At 41.0% G+C, this 13872-nt stretch overlaps 11 non-coding genes across 11 annotated transcripts; all 11 read right to left on the bottom strand.

Annotated features, from left to right (window-relative positions):
* Window positions 1-750: 750 nt before the first annotated feature.
* On the bottom strand, window positions 751-823 carry TRNAK-UUU (transfer RNA lysine (anticodon UUU)). The gene has a single exon. It is a non-coding gene; the product is annotated as a tRNA-Lys (tRNA).
* A 768-nt stretch (window positions 824-1591) lies between these two features.
* Window positions 1592-1664, bottom strand: TRNAK-UUU (transfer RNA lysine (anticodon UUU)). Its single transcript has one exon. It is a non-coding gene; the product is annotated as a tRNA-Lys (tRNA).
* A 768-nt stretch (window positions 1665-2432) lies between these two features.
* TRNAK-UUU (transfer RNA lysine (anticodon UUU)) lies at window positions 2433-2505 on the bottom strand. The gene has a single exon. It is a non-coding gene; the product is annotated as a tRNA-Lys (tRNA).
* A 768-nt stretch (window positions 2506-3273) lies between these two features.
* TRNAK-UUU (transfer RNA lysine (anticodon UUU)) lies at window positions 3274-3346 on the bottom strand. Its single transcript has one exon. It is a non-coding gene; the product is annotated as a tRNA-Lys (tRNA).
* Window positions 3347-4115: 769 nt separating this feature from the next.
* Window positions 4116-4188, bottom strand: TRNAK-UUU (transfer RNA lysine (anticodon UUU)). The gene has a single exon. It is a non-coding gene; the product is annotated as a tRNA-Lys (tRNA).
* A 1610-nt stretch (window positions 4189-5798) lies between these two features.
* On the bottom strand, window positions 5799-5871 carry TRNAK-UUU (transfer RNA lysine (anticodon UUU)). Its single transcript has one exon. It is a non-coding gene; the product is annotated as a tRNA-Lys (tRNA).
* A 768-nt stretch (window positions 5872-6639) lies between these two features.
* TRNAK-UUU (transfer RNA lysine (anticodon UUU)) lies at window positions 6640-6712 on the bottom strand. The gene has a single exon. It is a non-coding gene; the product is annotated as a tRNA-Lys (tRNA).
* A 768-nt stretch (window positions 6713-7480) lies between these two features.
* TRNAK-UUU (transfer RNA lysine (anticodon UUU)) lies at window positions 7481-7553 on the bottom strand. The gene has a single exon. It is a non-coding gene; the product is annotated as a tRNA-Lys (tRNA).
* A 768-nt stretch (window positions 7554-8321) lies between these two features.
* On the bottom strand, window positions 8322-8394 carry TRNAK-UUU (transfer RNA lysine (anticodon UUU)). Its single transcript has one exon. It is a non-coding gene; the product is annotated as a tRNA-Lys (tRNA).
* A 1610-nt stretch (window positions 8395-10004) lies between these two features.
* Window positions 10005-10077, bottom strand: TRNAK-UUU (transfer RNA lysine (anticodon UUU)). Its single transcript has one exon. It is a non-coding gene; the product is annotated as a tRNA-Lys (tRNA).
* Window positions 10078-13362: 3285 nt separating this feature from the next.
* Window positions 13363-13435, bottom strand: TRNAK-UUU (transfer RNA lysine (anticodon UUU)). Its single transcript has one exon. It is a non-coding gene; the product is annotated as a tRNA-Lys (tRNA).
* Between the last annotated feature and the right edge of the window lie 437 nt (window positions 13436-13872).

Raw genomic sequence — 13872 nt, forward strand, 5'->3', positions numbered from 1 at the left:
TTGAAACTTGATTTTCACTCTACAGTACCTCCATACATGGCTACCTCACTGGTCAATAAAGGAAATGAATTACTAGTGCATTACACACATTTTGACACTGGAGACATAACTTTTTTCAGACATTCCGTATCCAGATATAGAGATTTGCAGCATCTAGGACTTTAATGTTCACCCACTTACGGATTTGAATGTTTTGCCACATTCATGAGTGCAAACTTGCTCCCCAGTAAAGACGAACATGTGCTCCTCAATGCACACACTGGGCAATGCAGTCCACTCTAAATCGACGATTAATGACATGCTCGTTTTGTGCAATGGAGTTTCAGTCAATTGGAAAACATTTTGAAAAGTTATATTGCAACAGAAGCCCAGCCTTAAAAAAGTGGATTTCACTTCTAAATGATTACATGAGGAAGGAAAGGAGACCAGATGCAAAAAAGGTGCTGCGGCTTAGTTGGTTAAAGCACCTGTCTAGTAAACAGGAGATCCTGAGTTTGAATCTCAGCAGCGCCTGTCTGCTTTTTTTTCGACCAATCTGTCTCCCCAATATTAAAACTTTGTACAAAGATTGCTATTTCATGCTATTTAGAAGCACAGTCAGGCTTGAAATGTTGGCAAAGCATCCAAGAACTCTGGACTCCACTACCTTAGAGTCATATTGCCCAAGGTTGCGATGCCATCAGAAATAGCACATATTAGAATGAGCAATTCATATTTCCTGCTTAATTTTTTGTAAAAGAAGCAAAGGTACGCCTGAACAGGGACTTGAACCCTGGACCCTCAGATTAAAAGTCTGATGCTCTACCGACTGAGCTATCCAGGCACAGGGATCACTGCCCATTTGAAACTTGATTTTCACTCTACAGCACCTCCATACATGGCTACCTCACTGGTCAATAAAGGAAATGAATTACTAGTGCATTACACACATTTTGACACTGGAGACATAACTTTTTTCAGTCATTCCGTATCCAGATATAGAGATTTGCAGCATGTAGGACATTAATGGTCACCCACTTACGGATTTGAATGTTTTGCCACATTCATGAGTGCAAACTTGCTCCCCAGTAAAGACGAACATGTGCTCCTCAATGCACACACTGGGCAATGCAGTCCACTCTAAATCGACGATTAATGACATGCTCGTTTTGTGCAATGGAGTTTCAGTCAATTGGAAAACATTTTGAAAAGTTATATTGCAACAGAAGCCCAGCCTTAAAAAAGTGGATTTCACTTCTAAATGATTACATGAGGAAGGAAAGGAGACCAGATGCAAAAAAGGTGCTGCGGCTTAGTTGGTTAAAGCGCCTATCTAGTAAACAGGAGATCCTGAGTTCGAATCTCAGCAGCGCCTGTCTGCTTTTTTTTCGACCAATCTGTCTCCCCAATATTAAAACTTTGTACAAAGATTGCTATTTCATGCTATTTAGAAGTACAGTCAGGCTTGAAATGTTGGCAAAGCATCCAAGAACTCTGGACTCCACTACCTTAGAGTCATATTGCCCAAGGTTGCGATGCCATCAGAAATAGCACATATTAGAATGAGCAATTCATATTTCCTGCTTAATTTTTTGTAAAAGAAGCAAAGGTATGCCTAAACAGGGACTTGAACCCTGGACCCTCAGATTAAAAGTCTGATGCTCTACCGACTGAGCTATCCAGGCACAGGGATTACTGCCCATTTGAAACTTGATTTTCACTCTACAGCACCTCCATACATGGCTACCTCACTGGGCAATAAAGGAAATGAATTACTAGTGCATTACACACATTTTGACACTGGAGACATAACTTTTTTCAGTCATTCCGTATCCAGATATAGAGATTTGCAGCATCTAGGACTTTAATGTTCACCCACTTACGGATTTGAATGTTTTGCCACATTCATGAGTGCAAACTTGCTCCCCAGTAAAGACGAACATGTGCTCCTCAATGCACACACTGGGCAATGCAGTCCACTCTAAATCGACGATTAATGACATGCTCGTTTTGTGCAATGGAGTTTCAGTCAATTGGAAAACATTTTGAAAAGTTATATTGCAACAGAAGCCCAGCCTTAAAAAAGTGGATTTCACTTCTAAATGATTACATGAGGAAGGAAAGGAGACCAGATGCAAAAAAGGTGCTGCGGCTTAGTTGGTTAAAGCGCCTGTCTAGTAAACAGGAGATCCTGAGTTCAAATCTCAGCAGCGCCTGTCTGCTTTTTTTTCGACCAATCTGTCTCCCCAATATTAAAACTTTGTACAAAGATTGCTATTTCATGCTATTTAGAAGCACAGTCAGGCTTGAAATGTTGGCAAAGCATCCAAGAACTCTGGACTCCACTACCTTAGAGTCATATTGCCCAAGGTTGCGATGCCATCAGAAATAGCACATATTAGAATGAGCAATTCATATTTCCTGCTTAATTTTTTGTAAAAGAAGCAAAGGTACGCCTGAACAGGGACTTGAACCCTGGACCCTCAGATTAAAAGTCTGATGCTCTACCGACTGAGCTATCCAGGCACAGGGATCACTGCCCATTTGAAACTTGATTTTCACTCTACAGCACCTCCATACATGGCTACCTCACTGGTCAATAAAGGAAATGAATTACTAGTGCATTACACACATTTTGACACTGGAGACATAACTTTTTTCAGTCATTCCGTATCCAGATATAGAGATTTGCAGCATGTAGGACTTTAATGGTCACCCACTTACGGATTTGAATGTTTTGCCACATTCATGAGTGCAAACTTGCTCCCCAGTAAAGACGAACATGTGCTCCTCAATGCACACACTGGGCAATGCAGTCCACTCTAAATCGACGATTAATGACATGCTCGTTTTGTGCAATGGAGTTTCAGTCAATTGGAAAAAATTTTGAAAAGTTATATTGCAACAGAAGCCCAGCCTTAAAAAAGTGGATTTCACTTCTAAATGATTACATGAGGAAGGAAAGGAGACCAGATGCAAAAAAGGTGCTGCGGCTTAGTTGGTTAAAGCGCCTGTCTAGTAAACAGGAGATCCTGAGTTCGAATCTCAGCAGCGCCTGTCTGCTTTTTTTTCGACCAATCTGTCTCCCCAATATTAAAACTTTGTACAAAGATTGCTATTTCATGCTATTTAGAAGCACAGTCAGGCTTGAAATGTTGGCAAAGCAACCAAGAACTCTGGACTCCACTACCTTAGAGTCATATTGCCCAAGGTTGCGATGCCATCAGAAATAGCACATATTAGAATGAGCAATTCATATTTCCTGCTTAATTTTTTGTAAAAGAAGCAAAGGTACGCCTGAACAGGGACTTGAACCCTGGACCCTCAGATTAAAAGTCTGATGCTCTACCGACTGAGCTATCCAGGCACAGGGATCACTGCCCATTTGAAACTTGATTTTCACTCTACAGCACCTCCATACATGGCTACCTCACTGGTCAATAAAGGAAATGAATTACTAGTGCATTACACACATTTTGACACTGGAGACATAACTTTTTTCAGTCATTCCGTATCCAGATATAGAGATTTGCAGCATCTAGGACTTTAATGTTCACCCACTTACGGATTTGAATGTTTTGCCACATTCATGAGTGCAAACTTGCTCCCCAGTAAAGACGAACATGTGCTCCTCAATGCACACACTGGGCAATGCAGTCCACTCTAAATCAACGATTAATGACATGCTCGTTTTGTGCAATGGAGTTTCAGTCAATTGGAAAACATTTTGAAAAGTTATATTGCAACAGAAGCCCAGCCTTAAAAAAGTGGATTTCACTTCTAAATGATTACATGAGGAAGGAAAGGAGACCAGATGCAAAAAAGGTTCTGCGGCTTAGTTGGTTAAAGCGCCTGTCTAGTAAACAGGAGATCCTGAGTTCAAATCTCAGCAGCGCCTGTCTGCTTTTTTTTTCGACCAATCTGTCTCCCCAATATTAAAACTTTGTACAAAGATTGCTATTTCATGCTATTTAGAAGCACAGTCAGGCTTGAAATGTTGGCAAAGCATCCAAGAACTCTGGACTCCACTACCTTAGAGTCATATTGCCCAAGGTTGCGATGCCATCAGAAATAGCACATATTAGAATGAGCAATTCATATTTCCTGCTTAATTTTTTGTAAAAGAAGCAAAGGTACGCCTGAACAGGGACTTGAACCCTGGACCCTCAGATTAAAAGTCTGATGCTCTACCGACTGAGCTATCCAGGCACAGGGATCACTGCCCATTTGAAACTTGATTTTCACTCTACAGCACCTCCATACATGGCTACCTCACTGGTCAATAAAGGAAATGAATTACTAGTGCATTACACACATTTTGACACTGGAGACATAACTTTTTTCAGTCATTCCGTATCCAGATATAGAGATTTGCAGCATGTAGGACTTTAATGGTCACCCACTTACGGATTTGAATGTTTTGCCACATTCATGAGTGCAAACTTGCTCCCCAGTAAAGACGAACATGTGCTCCTCAATGCACACACTGGGCAATGCAGTCCACTCTAAATCGACGATTAATGACATGCTCGTTTTGTGCAATGGAGTTTCAGTCAATTGGAAAACATTTTGAAAAGTTATATTGCTACAGAAGCCTAGCCTTAAAAAAAGTGGATTTCACTTCTAAATGATTACATGAGGAAGGAAAGGAGACCAGATGCAAAAAAGGTGCTGTGGCTTAGTTGGTTAAAGCGCCTGTCTAGTAAACAGGAGATCCTGAGTTTGAATGTCAGCAGCGCCTGTCTGCTTTTTTTTTGACCAATCTGTCTCCCCAATGTTAAAACTTTGTACAAAGATTGCTATTTCATGCTATTTAGAAGCACAGTCAGGTTTGAAATGTTGGCAAAGCCTCCAAGAACTCTGGACTCCACTACCTTAGAGTCATATTGCCCAAGGTTGCGATGCCATCAGAAATAGCACATATTAGAATGAGCAATTCATATTTCCTGCTTAATTTTTTGTAAAAGAAGCAAAGGTACGCCTGAACCGTGACTTGAACCCTGGACCCTCAGATTAAAAGTCTGATGCTCTACCGACTGAGCTATCCAGGCACAGGGATCACTGCCCATTTGAAACTTGATTTTCACTCTACAGCACCTCCATACATGGCTACCTCACTGGTCAATAAAGGAAATTAATTACTAGTGCATTACACACATTTTGACACTGGAGACATAACTTTTTTCAGTCATTCCGTATCCAGATATAGAGATTTGCAGCATCTAGGACTTTAATGTTCACCCACTTACGGATTTGAATGTTTTGCCACATTCATGAGTGCAAACTTGCTCCCCAGTAAAGACGAACATGTGCTCCTCAATGCACACACTGGGCAATGCAGTCCACTCTAAATCGACGATTAATGACATGCTCGTTTTGTGCAATGGAGTTTCAGTCAATTGGAAAACATTTTGAAAAGTTATATTGCAACAGAAGCCCAGCGTTAAAAAAGTGGATTTCACTTCTAAATGATTACATGAGGAAGGAAAGGAGACCAGATGCAAAAAAGGTGCTGTGGCTTAGTTGGTTAAAGCGCCTGTCTAGTAAACAGGAGATCCTGAGTTCGAATCTCACCAGCGCCTGTCTGCTTTTTTTTCGACCAATCTGTCTCCCCAATATTAAAACTTTGTACAAAGATTGCTATTTCATGCTATTTAGAAGCACAGTCAGGCTTGAAATGTTGGCAAAGCATCCAAGAACTCTGGACTCCACTACCTTAGAGTCATATTGCCCAAGGTTGCGATGCCATCAGAAATAGCACATATTAGAATGAGCAATTCATATTTCCTGCTTAATTTTTTGTAAAAGAAGCAAAGGTACGCCTGAACAGGGACTTGAACCCTGGACCCTCAGATTAAAAGTCTGATGCTCTACCGACTGAGCTATCCAGGCACAGGGATCACTGCCCATTTGAAACTTGATTTTCACTCTACAGCACCTCCATACATGGCTACCTCACTGGTCAATAAAGGAAATGAATTACTAGTGCATTACACACATTTTGACACTGGAGACATAACTTTTTTCAGTCATTCCGTATCCAGATATAGAGATTTGCAGCATGTAGGACTTTAATGGTCACCCACTTACGGATTTTAATGTTTTGCCACATTCATGAGTGCAAACTTGCTCCCCAGTAAAGACGAACATGTGCTCCTCAATGCACACACTGGGCAATGCAGTCCACTCTAAATCGACGATTAATGACATGCTCGTTTTGTGCAATGGAGTTTCAGTCAATTGGAAAACATTTTGAAAAGTTATATTGCAACAGAAGCCCAGCCTTAAAAAAGTGGATTTCACTTCTAAATGATTACATGAGGAAGGAAAGGAGACCAGATGCAAAAAAGGTGCTGCGGCTTAGTTGGTTAAAGCGCCTGTCTAGTAAACAGGAGATCCTGAGTTCGAATCTCAGCAGCGCCTGTCTGCTTTTTTTTCGACCAATCTGTCTCCCCAATATTAAAACTTTGTACAAAGATTGCTATTTCATGCTATTTAGAAGCACAGTCAGGCTTGAAATGTTGGCAAAGCATCCAAGAACTCTGGACTCCACTACCTTAGAGTCATATTGCCCAAGGTTGCGATGCCATCAGAAATATCACATATTAGAATGAGCAATTCATATTTCCTGCTTAATTTTTTGTAAAAGAAGCAAAGGTACGCCTGAACAGGGACTTGAACCCTGGACCCTCAGATTAAAAGTCTGATGCTCTACCGACTGAGCTATCCAGGCACAGGGATTACTGCCCATTTGAAACTTGATTTTCACTCTACAGCACCTCCATACATGGCTACCTCACTGGTCAATAAAGGAAATTAATTACTAGTGCATTACACACATTTTGACACTGGAGACATAACTTTTTTCAGTCATTCCGTATCCAGATATAGAGATTTGCAGCATCTAGGACTTTAATGTTCACCCACTTACGGATTTGAATGTTTTGCCACATTCATGAGTGCAAACTTGCTCCCCAGTAAAGACGAACATGTGCTCCTCAATGCACACACTGGGCAATGCAGTCCACTCTAAATCGACGATTAATGACATGCTCGTTTTGTGCAATGGAGTTTCAGTCAATTGGAAAACATTTTGAAAAGTTATATTGCAACAGAAGCCCAGCGTTAAAAAAGTGGATTTCACTTCTAAATGATTACATGAGGAAGGAAAGGAGACCAGATGCAAAAAAGGTGCTGTGGCTTAGTTGGTTAAAGCGCCTGTCTAGTAAACAGGAGATCCTGAGTTCGAATCTCACCAGCGCCTGTCTGCTTTTTTTTCGACCAATCTGTCTCCCCAATATTAAAACTTTGTACAAAGATTGCTATTTCATGCTATTTAGAAGCACAGTCAGGCTTGAAATGTTGGCAAAGCATCCAAGAACTCTGGACTCCACTACCTTAGAGTCATATTGCCCAAGGTTGCGATGCCATCAGAAATAGCACATATTAGAATGAGCAATTCATATTTCCTGCTTAATTTTTTGTAAAAGAAGCAAAGGTACGCCTGAACAGGGACTTGAACCCTGGACCCTCAGATTAAAAGTCTGATGCTCTACCGACTGAGCTATCCAGGCACAGGGATCACTGCCCATTTGAAACTTGATTTTCACTCTACAGCACCTCCATACATGGCTACCTCACTGGTCAATAAAGGAAATGAATTACTAGTGCATTACACACATTTTGACACTGGAGACATAACTTTTTTCAGTCATTCCGTATCCAGATATAGAGATTTGCAGCATGTAGGACTTTAATGGTCACCCACTTACGGATTTTAATGTTTTGCCACATTCATGAGTGCAAACTTGCTCCCCAGTAAAGACGAACATGTGCTCCTCAATGCACACACTGGGCAATGCAGTCCACTCTAAATCGACGATTAATGACATGCTCGTTTTGTGCAATGGAGTTTCAGTCAATTGGAAAACATTTTGAAAAGTTATATTGCAACAGAAGCCCAGCCTTAAAAAAGTGGATTTCACTTCTAAATGATTACATGAGGAAGGAAAGGAGACCAGATGCAAAAAAGGTGCTGCGGCTTAGTTGGTTAAAGCGCCTGTCTAGTAAACAGGAGATCCTGAGTTCGAATCTCAGCAGCGCCTGTCTGCTTTTTTTTCGACCAATCTGTCTCCCCAATATTAAAACTTTGTACAAAGATTGCTATTTCATGCTATTTAGAAGCACAGTCAGGCTTGAAATGTTGGCAAAGCATCCAAGAACTCTGGACTCCACTACCTTAGAGTCATATTGCCCAAGGTTGCGATGCCATCAGAAATAGCACATATTAGAATGAGCAATTCATATTTCCTGCTTAATTTTTTGTAAAAGAAGCAAAGGTACGCCTGAACAGGGACTTGAACCCTGGACCCTCAGATTAAAAGTCTGATGCTCTACCGACTGAGCTATCCAGGCACAGGGATTACTGCCCATTTGAAACTTGATTTTCACTCTACAGCACCTCCATACATGGCTACCTCACTGGGCAATAAAGGAAATGAATTACTAGTGCATTACACACATTTTGACACTGGAGACATAACTTTTTTCAGTCATTCCTTATCCAGATATAGAGATTTGCAGCATCTAGGACTTTAATGTTCACCCACTTACGGATTTGAATGTTTTGCCACATTCATGAGTGCAAACTTGCTCCCCAGTAAAGACGAACATGTGCTCCTCAATGCACACACTGGGCAATGCAGTCCACTCTAAATCGACGATTAATGACATGCTCGTTTTGTGCAATGGAGTTTCAGTCAATTGGAAAACATTTTGAAAAGTTATATTGCAACAGAAGCCCAGCCTTAAAAAAGTGGATTTCACTTCTAAATGATTACATGAGGAAGGAAAGGAGACCAGATGCAAAAAAGGTGCTGCGGCTTAGTTGGTTAAAGCGCCTGTCTAGTAAACAGGAGATCCTGAGTTCAAATCTCAGCAGCGCCTGTCTGCTTTTTTTTCGACCAATCTGTCTCCCCAATATTAAAACTTTGTACAAAGATTGCTATTTCATGCTATTTAGAAGCACAGTCAGGCTTGAAATGTTGGCAAAGCATCCAAGAACTCTGGACTCCACTACCTTAGAGTCATATTGCCCAAGGTTGCGATGCCATCAGAAATAGCACATATTAGAATGAGCAATTCATATTTCCTGCTTAATTTTTTGTAAAAGAAGCAAAGGTACGCCTGAACAGGGACTTGAACCCTGGACCCTCAGATGAAAAGTCTGATGCTCTACCGACTGAGCTATCCAGGCACAGGGATCACTGCCCATTTGAAACTTGATTTTCACTCTACAGCACCTCCATACATGGCTACCTCACTGGGCAATAAAGGAAATGAATTACTAGTGCATTACACACATTTTGACACTGGAGACATAACTTTTTTCAGTCATTCCGTATCCAGATATAGAGATTTGCAGCATCTAGGACTTTAATGTTCACCCACTTACGGATTTGAATGTTTTGCCACATTCATGAGTGCAAACTTGCTCCCCAGTAAAGACGAACATGTGCTCCTCAATGCACACACTGGGCAATGCAGTCCACTCTAAATCGACGATTAATGACATGCTCGTTTTGTGCAATGGAGTTTCAGTCAATTGGAAAACATTTTGAAAAGTTATATTGCTACAGAAGCCTAGCCTTAAAAAAAGTGGATTTCACTTCTAAATGATTACATGAGGAAGGAAAGGAGACCAGATGCAAAAAAGGTGCTGTGGCTTAGTTGGTTAAAGCGCCTGTCTAGTAAACAGGAGATCCTGAGTTCGAATCTCAGCAGCGCCTGTCTGCTTTTTTTTCGACCAATCTGTCTCCCCAATGTTAAAACTTTGTACAAAGATTGCTATTTCATGCTATTTAGAAGCACAGTCAGGCTTGAAATGTTGGCAAAGCCTCCAAGAACTCTGGACTCCACTACCTTAGAGTCATATTGCCCAAGGTTGCGATGCCATCAGAAATAGCACATATTAGAATGAGCAATTCATATTTCCTGCTTAATTTTTTGTAAAAGAAGCAAAGGTACGCCTGAACAGGGACTTGAACCCTGGACCCTCAGATTAAAAGTCTGATGCTCTACCGACTGAGCTATCCAGGCACAGGGATCACTGCCCATTTGAAACTTGATTTTCACTCTACAGCACCTCCATACATGGCTACCTCACTGGTCAATAAAGGAAATGAATTACTAGTGCATTACACACATTTTGACACTGGAGACATAACTTTTTTCAGTCATTCCGTATCCAGATATAGAGATTTGCAGCATGTAGGACTTTAATGGTCACCCACTTACGGATTTGAATGTTTTGCCACATTCATGAGTGCAAACTTGCTCCCCAGTAAAGACGAACATGTGCTCCTCAATGCACACACTGGGCAATGCAGTCCACTCTAAATCGACGATTAATGACATGCTCGTTTTGTGCAATGGAGTTTCAGTCAATTGGAAAACATTTTGAAAAGTTATATTGCAACAGAAGCCCAGCCTTAAAAAAGTGGATTTCACTTCTAAATGATTACATGAGGAAGGAAAGGAGACCAGATGCAAAAAAGGTGCTGCAGCTTAGTTGGTTAAAGCGCCTGTCTAGTAAACAGGAGATCCTGAGTTCGAATCTCAGCAGCGCCTGTCTGCTTTTTTTTCGACCAATCTGTCTCCCCAATATTAAAACTTTGTACAAAGATTGCTATTTCATGCTATTTAGAAGCACAGTCAGGCTTGAAATGTTGGCAAAGCATCCAAGAACTCTGGACTCCACTACCTTAGAGTCATATTGCCCAAGGTTGCGATGCCATCAGAAATAGCACATATTAGAATGAGCAATTCATATTTCCTGCTTAATTTTTTGTAAAAGAAGCAAAGGTACGCCTGAACAGGGACTTGAACCCTCAGATTAAAAGTCTGATGCTCTACCGACTGAGCTATCCAGGCACAGGGATTACTGCCCATTTGAAACTTGATTTTCACTCTACAGCACCTCCATACATGGCTACCTCACTGGGCAATAAAGGAAATGAATTACTAGTGCATTACACACATTTTGACACTGGAGACATAACTTTTTTCAGTCATTCCGTATCCAGATATAGAGATTTGCAGCATCTAGGACTTTAATGTTCACCCACTTACGGATTTGAATGTTTTGCCACATTCATGAGTGCAAACTTGCTCCCCAGTAAAGACGAACATGTGCTCCTCAATGCACACACTGGGCAATGCAGTCCACTCTAAATCGACGATTAATGACATGCTCGTTTTGTGCAATGGAGTTTCAGTCAATTGGAAAACATTTTGAAAAGTTATATTGCAACAGAAGCCCAGCCTTAAAAAAGTGGATTTCACTTCTAAATGATTACATGAGGAAGGAAAGGAGACCAGATGCAAAAAAGGTGCTGCGGCTTAGTTGGTTAAAGCGCCTGTCTAGTAAACAGGAGATCCTGAGTTCAAATCTCAGCAGCGCCTGTCTGCTTTTTTTTCGACCAATCTGTCTCCCCAATATTAAAACTTTGTACAAAGATTGCTATTTCATGCTATTTAGAAGCACAGTCAGGCTTGAAATGTTGGCAAAGCATCCAAGAACTCTGGACTCCACTACCTTAGAGTCATATTGCCCAAGGTTGCGATGCCATCAGAAATAGCACATATTAGAATGAGCAATTCATATTTCCTGCTTAATTTTTTGTAAAAGAAGCAAAGGTACGCCTGAACAGGGACTTGAACCCTGGACCCTCAGATGAAAATTCTGATGCTCTACCGACTGAGCTATCCAGGCACAGGGATCACTGCCCATTTGAAACTTGATTTTCACTCTACAGCACCTCCATACATGGCTACCTCACTGGTCAATAAAGGAAATGAATTACTAGTGCATTACACACATTTTGACACTGGAGACATAACTTTTTTCAGTCATTCCGTATCCAGATATAGAGATTTGCAGCATCTAGGACTTTAATGTTCACCCACTTACGGATTTGAATGTTTTGCCACATTCATGAGTGCAAACTTGCTCCCCAGTAAAGACGAACATGTGCTCCTCAATGCACACACTGGGCAATGCAGTCCACTCTAAATCGACGATTAATGACATGCTCGTTTTGTGCAATGGAGTTTCAGTCAATTGGAAAACATTTTGAAAAGTTATATTGCTACAGAAGCCTAGCCTTAAAAAAAGTGGATTTCACTTCTAAATTATTACATGAGGAAGGAAAGGAGACCAGATGCAAAAAAGGTGCTGTGGCTTAGTTGGTTAAAGCGCCTGTCTAGTAAACAGGAGATCCTGAGTTTGAATCTCAGCAGCGCCTGTCTGCTTTTTTTTCGACCAATCTGTCTCCCCAATGTTAAAACTTTGTACAAAGATTGCTATTTCATGCTATTTAGAAGCACAGTCAGGCTTGAAATGTTGGCAAAGCCTCCAAGAACTCTGGACTCCACTACCTTAGAGTCATATTGCCCAAGGTTGCGATGCCATCAGAAATAGCACATATTAGAATGAGCAATTCATATTTCCTGCTTAATTTTTTGTAAAAGAAGCAAAGGTACACCTGAACAGTGACTTGAACCCTGGACCCTCAGATTAAAAGTCTGATGCTCTACCGACTGAGCTATCCAGGCACAGGGATCACTGCCCATTTGAAACTTGATTTTCACTCTACAGCACCTCCATACATGGCTACCTCACTGGTCAATAAAGGAAATTAATTACTAGTGCATTACACACATTTTGACACTGGAGACATAACTTTTTTCAGTCATTCCGTATCCAGATATAGAGATTTTCAGCATCTAGGACTTTAATGTTCACCCACTTACGGATTTGAATGTTTTGCCACATTCATGAGTGCAAACTTGCTCCCCAGTAAAGACGAACATGTGCTCCTCAATGCACACACTGGGCAATGCAGTCCACTCTAAATCGACGATTAATGACATGCTTGTTTTGTGCAATGGAGTTTCAGTCAATTGGAAAACATTTTGAAAAGTTATATTGCAACAGAAGCCCAGCCTTAAAAAAGTGGATTTCACTTCTAAATGATTACATGAGGAAGGAAAGGAAACCAGATGCAAAAAAGGTGCTGTGGCTTAGTTGGTTAAAGTGCCTGTCTAGTAAACAGGAGATCCTGAGTTCGAATCTCAGCAGCGCCTGTCTGCTTTTTTTTCGACCAATCTGTCTCCCCAATATTAAAACTTTGTACAAAGATTGCTATTTCATGCTATTTAGAAGCACAGTCAGGCTTGAAATGTTGGCAAAGCATCCAAGAACTCTGGACTCCACTACCTTAGAGTCATATTGCCCAAGGTTGCGATGCCATCAGAAATAGCACATATTAGAATGAGCAATTCATATTTCCTGCTTAATTTTTTGTAAAAGAAGCAAAGGTACGCCTGAACAGGGACTTGAACCCTGGACCCTCAGATTAAAAGTCTGATGCTCTACCAACTGAGCTATCCAGGCACAGGGATCACTGCCCATTTGAAACTTGATTTTCACTCTACAGCACCTCCATACATGGCTACCTCACTGGTCAATAAAGGAAATGAATTACTAGTGCATTACACACATTTTGACACTGGAGACATAACTTTTTTCAGTCATTCCGTATCCAGATATAGAGATTTGCAGCATGTAGGACTTTAATGGTCACCCACTTACGGATTTGAATGTTTTGCCACATTCATGAGTGCAAACTTGCTCCCCAGTAAAGACGAACATGTGCTCCTCAATGCACACACTGGGCAATGCAGTCCACTCTAAATCGACGATTACTGACATGCTCGTTTTGTGCAATGGAGTTTCAGTCAATTGGAAAACATTTTGAAAAGTTATATTGCAACAGAAGCCTAGCCTTAAAAAAAGTGGATTTCACTTCTAAATGATTACATGAGGAAGGA

The sequence above is a fragment of the Ambystoma mexicanum genome, unplaced genomic scaffold (assembly GCF_040938575.1).
Source record: "Ambystoma mexicanum isolate Mex_15411 unplaced genomic scaffold, UKY_AmexF1_1 Mex_scaf1, whole genome shotgun sequence".
Lineage (NCBI taxonomy): Eukaryota > Metazoa > Chordata > Amphibia > Caudata > Ambystomatidae > Ambystoma > Ambystoma mexicanum.